This window comes from Schistocerca cancellata, chromosome 9, assembly GCF_023864275.1.
Source record: "Schistocerca cancellata isolate TAMUIC-IGC-003103 chromosome 9, iqSchCanc2.1, whole genome shotgun sequence".
NCBI classification, from domain to species: Eukaryota; Metazoa; Arthropoda; class Insecta; order Orthoptera; family Acrididae; genus Schistocerca; species Schistocerca cancellata.
In genome coordinates, this window is record NC_064634.1 from 382773503 (window position 1) to 382779502 (window position 6000).

The following is a 6000-nucleotide window of genomic DNA, read 5'->3' on the forward strand; positions in this document are numbered from 1 at the left end:
TTTCCTTATCTCATTAGGACATCTTTTTTTGTGCTAATTAATTTTCATAAATAGTTAGTATGAAAAAGCATGTGAGCTTTTCTTGATTGTACTTTTTAATGGGCATTAGACCTCCAGTTTGTTGTTACAGAAAAATTGGTTTAAAATTTGTTTTTAATGTCAACAATACTTTATCTACACTGAAGCACCAAAGAAACTGGTGTAGACATGAGTATTCAAATACAGAGATATGTAAACAGGCAGAATACGGCACTGCAGTCAGCAATGCCTGTATAAGACAACAAGTGTCTGGCATGGTTGTTAGATCGGTTACTGCTGCTACAATGGCAGGTTATGAAGATTTAAGTGAGTTTGAACATGGTGTTATAGTCTGCACACAAGCAATGGGACAAAGCATCTTCGAGGTAGTGATGAAGAGTGGATCTTCCCATACGACCATTTTATAAGTGTACAGTGAATATCAGGAATCTGGTAAAACGTCAGATTTCTGACATTGCTGCAGCCGGAGAAAGATCCTGTAAGAATGGGACTAATGATGACTGAAGAGAATTGTTCAACATGACAGAAGGGCAACCTTTCTGCAGGTTGATGCAGATTTCAATGCTGGGCCATCAACAAATGTCAACCTGCTACCATTCAACGAAACATCATCAATATAGGCTTTCAGAGCCGAAGGTCCACTCGTGTACCCTTGATGAGTGCACAACACAAAGCTGTACACCTCGCCTGGGCCCGTCAACACCAACATTGGACTGTTGATCATGTTGCCTAGTCAGGCGAGGCTCGTTTCAAATTGTATTGAGCAGATGGACATGTACGGGTATGGCGGCAACCACATGAATGGACCCTGCATGTCAAAGGGGAACTGTTCCAGCTGGTGGAGGCTCTGTAATGGTGTGGGGCATATGCAGTTGGAGTGATACTGGTCCCCTGATACACGTAGATATGACTCTGACAGGTGACACGTACGTAAGCTTCCTGTCCGATCACCTGCATCCATTCATTTCCATTGTGCATTTCGACAGACTTGGGCAATTGCAGCAGGACAATGCAACACCCCACATGTCCAGAATTGCTACAGAGTGGCTCCAGGAACATTCTTCTGGGTTTAAACACTTCCGCTGGTCACCAAACTCCCCAGACATTAACATTATTGAGCATATCTGGGATGCCTTGCAACGTGCTGTTCAGAAGAGACGTCCATCCCCTCATACTCTTACAGATTTATGGACAGCCTTGCAGGGTTCATGGTGTGAGTTCCCTTTAGACATTAGTTGAGTCCATGCCACATCATGTGGCGGCACTTCTGTGTGCTCGCCGAGGACCTACATGATATTAGGCAGGTATACCAGCTTCTTTAGATCTTCAGTGTACATCTACAGGACTACTCTGCAGTTCACAATTAAGTGCCTGGATAGGGTTCATTGAACTGCCTTCAAACTATTGCAATACTCTTCAAACTATTTCAGTGCCATTCCACTCTCAAACAGTGCACAGGAAAAATTTACAGTTGAATCTTTCTGTGTGAGCTCTGATTTCTTCTATTTTATTATGATGATCATTTCTCCCTATACAGCTGGGCGTCAACAGAATATTTTTGCATTCAGAGGAGAAAGTTGGTGACTGAAATTTCATAAGAAGATCCTGCTGCAACAAATAAAGCCTTTGCTTTAATTATTGCCACCACAGTTCGTGTACCATATTTGTGGAACTCTCTCCCCTATTTCGCATTAGTACAAAATGAGCTGCCCTTCTTTCAACTTTTTCGATGTCCTCCGTCAATCCTGTCTTACGCGGATCCCACACTGTGCAGCAGTACTCCAGAAGAGGACAGACAAATGTAGTACAGGTCGTCTCTTTAGTACACCCTTTACATTTTCTAAATTGTCTGCCCATAAACCTTAGTCTTTGGTTTGCTTTCCCCATAACATTAGCTATGTGGTCATTCCAATTGAAGTAATTCGTAATTGTAATCCTCTAAGTTTCTTTATCAATTCACAGCCATTAGATTTGTGTGACTTATCACGTAATTGAAATTTAGCAGATTTCTTTTGGTACTCATATGGATGATTTACACTTTTCATTATTTAGAGACAACTGCCACTTTTTGCACCATGCAGATATCTTGTGTAAATCATTTTGCAATTGGCTTTGATCATCTTATGACTTTACATGTAAATGACAGCATCATTGTTTAAGATGGCTACTCAGATTGTCTCCAAAATCGTTAATATAAATTGGGAAGAGCAGAGGGCCTATAACACTTCCTTGGAAAATGTCATATATTACTTCTGTTTTCTGTCTAAAATGAGTAATTCTTATTAAAATTATTTGTAGTACTTTTGCTTTTACATATTGAACTTTGAGTACTGCTATCAATGACCTAAAAAATATAGTTTGTGACATTTCCGAAGCTCAGTTATCTTTTGTATGCTCCTCTACACTCAAATGTATCCTGTTTATTAACAGTGTATGAACTACATCTGATACTGACTGACTCTTCTTAAGAGCCCACTAGAGCAATTAATTAAATATAAGACCCCACTGGAGCAGTGAGCTAAAAATTTAATTTTACTTTCTTTCTATAATTTGTTTTTAAACTTTGTAGTTGGCATGATGGTTTTGGCCTTGTTATTCTCCAGAGATCTCGTCATTAATTAACATTTTGATGATGAATATGTGCTTTGTTATGAGTGTACCAAAGGCAGAGTAATTTGATTTGATATCATCTGTGATATTTGTGTCTTGTGAAGCTCCCCAGTTCTTTTTAACCATTTCATTTAGATTAATAATGTTGAGCAGTTTTTTTATCTGTTTATTTTTGTCCATTTTAAAAATGTGGAAATGGAATTTCAAGCACCACTTGTGCATAGTGCATAGTGTCAGTTAAACTTGGTATTAAGGTGAAGAGTTCATCCAACGTCCATCTCCTTGTGAAGTACAGTATTTTTAAAAAATTTTACACTCTTGATTTTCAGTGTCTGCAACTTCAGAGTCACTGTCAACAGCTGTGATCTCTGACCATATACGCTTTAAGTAAAGTCTAGGAAAGTCAAAATTTCATGCAATATGAATTTTTTGTACTGGTTTCCCATGATTCTTTTTTGCATTTTGAAGTTTGAGGACTCTTTCTTAGTCAGTGGTTCCCAGCCTTTAGGAGACCATTACCCCTGAGCACAATTAGATGTTAGCTATTTACTCCCCCTCTCCTCCCGCGACCATAATTAACATTAGCACCTAACCAAACTTTGGTATGAAAAAGAACTTTCTTTGGACACTCATTTTTAAAATGATGAAAGATGAATGATATTTAGGCATTTTATTAAACAATGGACTAATAAGTCAATGAGAAAATTGATACTGCTTATTTTTAAGACCTATTTCTTTTGTAGAATGACTAGCTAACAAACCCAACATTGCCCTTTGACACATTTTGACAATTTCACACTATAAACAAAGCCTTATATGTACTTGTGCTGTAGACTCAGTGTGAGATGCTCCTGGACATTTTTTTGTACGCAGGGTGCAGCTGTTTCACATGCCTACAACACGATTTTATAAATGTCTCTCTGGCAATGCCTCTTCATAGCTCTATACATAGTTATTGTTTTCACCTACAGCAGTTTGCACTTTGCAGTTGAAATCTGTTAAAAATGCTGCTAGGTGTCAGGGGTTTGCTTAAGCTGACTCGACTGTAGGAGAGTCTTAATAGTAGAAAACAAATGTATTACAACTTCATGCATGATGGTACAGTTCCTCATACATGTCAATGTTTATGACATCATATCTTCTAACCTACATGTCATACGATGATATACACTACTGGCCATTAAAATTGCTACACCGAGAAGAAATGCAGATGATAAACGGGTACTCATTTGACAAATATATTATACTAGAACTGACATATGATTACATTTTCACGCAATTTGGGTGCGTAGATCCTGAGAAATCAGTACCTTGAACAACCACCTCTGGCCATAACAACGGCCTTGATATGCCTGGGCATTGAGTCAAACAGAGCTTGGATGGCATGTACAGGTACAGCTGCCCATGTAGCTTCAACACGATACCACGGTTCATCAAGAGTAGTGACTGACGTATTGTGACGAGCCAGTTGCTTGGCCACCATTGACCAGACATTTTCAATTGGTGAGAGATCTAGAGAATATGCTGGCCAGGGTAGCAGTCGAACATTTTCTGTATCCAGACAGGCAGGACCTGCAACATGCGATCATGCATTATCCTGCTGAAATGTAGGGTTTCGCAGGGATCGAATGAAGAGTAGAGCCATGGGTTGTAACACATCTGAAATGTAACGTCCACTTTCAAAGTGCCGTCAATGCGGACAAGAGGTGACAAAGACATGTAACCAATGGCACCCCATACCATCACGCCCGGTGATACGCCAATATGGCGATGACGAATACATGCTTCCATTGTGCGTTCACCGCGATGTCACCAAACACGGATGCGACCATCATGATGCTGTAAACAGAACCTGGATTCATCCGAAAAAATGACATTTTGCCATTCGTGCATCCAGATTTGTCGTTGAGTACACCATCCAGGTGCTCCTGTCTGTGATGCAGTGTCAAGGGTAACCACAGCCATGGTCTCCGAGCTGATAGTCCATGCTGCTGCAAACGTAGTCGAACTGTTCGTGCAGATGGTTGTTGTCTTGCAAACGTCCCCATCTGTTGACTCAGGGATCGAGACGTGGCTGCACGATCTGTTACAGCCATGCGAATTAGATGCCTGTCATCTCGACTGCTAGTAATACGAGGCCATTGGGATCCAACACGGTGTTCCCTATTACCCTCCTGAACCCACCGATTCCATATTCTGCTAACAGTCATTGGATCTCGACCAACGCGAGTAGCAATGTCGCGATACGATAAATCGCAATTGTGATAGGCTACAATCCGACCTTTATCAAAGTCGTAAACGTGATGGTACGCATTTGTCCTCCTTACACGAAATCGGTTGGAAACTTTCCTCATGTCAGAACGTTGTAGGTGTTGCCACTAGTGCCAACCTTGTGTGAATGCTCTGGAGAGCTAATCATTTGCATATCACAGCATCATCTTCCTGTTGGTTAAATTTCGTGTCTGTAGCACGTCATCTTCATGGTATAGCAATTTTAATAGCCAGTAGTGTAACTTTGTAGCTCCGTTCAGTGGTATATGTGGATACTGCCTGCAAAATGTGTTGTGAAGAGAGTTAGTAACAAAGAAAATTATGTGATGGCAAATTTAGGGGCATACATGGATACTGTCTACAAAATTTATTGGGTATAGAGTTAGTAGCACCAAAGTAATACATTTAAATGTCGTGCATGATGTGGCAGTTTTTCATGCATCTTATTGTTTATGGTGTATAACTCCGGAACTATGTTAGGTGGGTGGTTCTACCCCAACACTGACTGTTGTGTGACAGTAACGGATATGTGTACCACGTTTGTTTGAAATCGCTCCAGTGGTTTCGGAGATGTGGAACATATATACATGTTGTTGTTGTGGTCTTCAGTCCTGAGACTGGTGTGATTCAGCTCTCCATGCTACTCTATCCTGTGCAAGCTTCTTCACCTCCCAGTACTTAGTGCAACCTACATCCTTCTGAATCTGCTTAGTGTATTCATCTCTTGGTCTCCCTCTACAATTTTTACCCTCCACAATGCCCTCCAATGCTAAATTTGTGATCCCCTGATGCCTCAGAACATGTCCTACCAACCAGTCCCTTCTTCTTGTCAAGTTGTGCCACAAACTCCTCTTCTCCCCAATTCTATTCAATACCTCCTCATTAGTTATGTGATCTACCCATCTAATCTTCAGCATTCTTCTGTAGCACCACATTTCAAAAGCTTCTATTCTCTTCTTGTCCAAAGTACTTATCGTTCATGTTTCACTTCCATACATGGCTACACTCCATACAAATACTTTCAGAAACGACTTCCTGACACTTAAATCTATACTCGATGTTAAAAAATTGCTTTTCTTC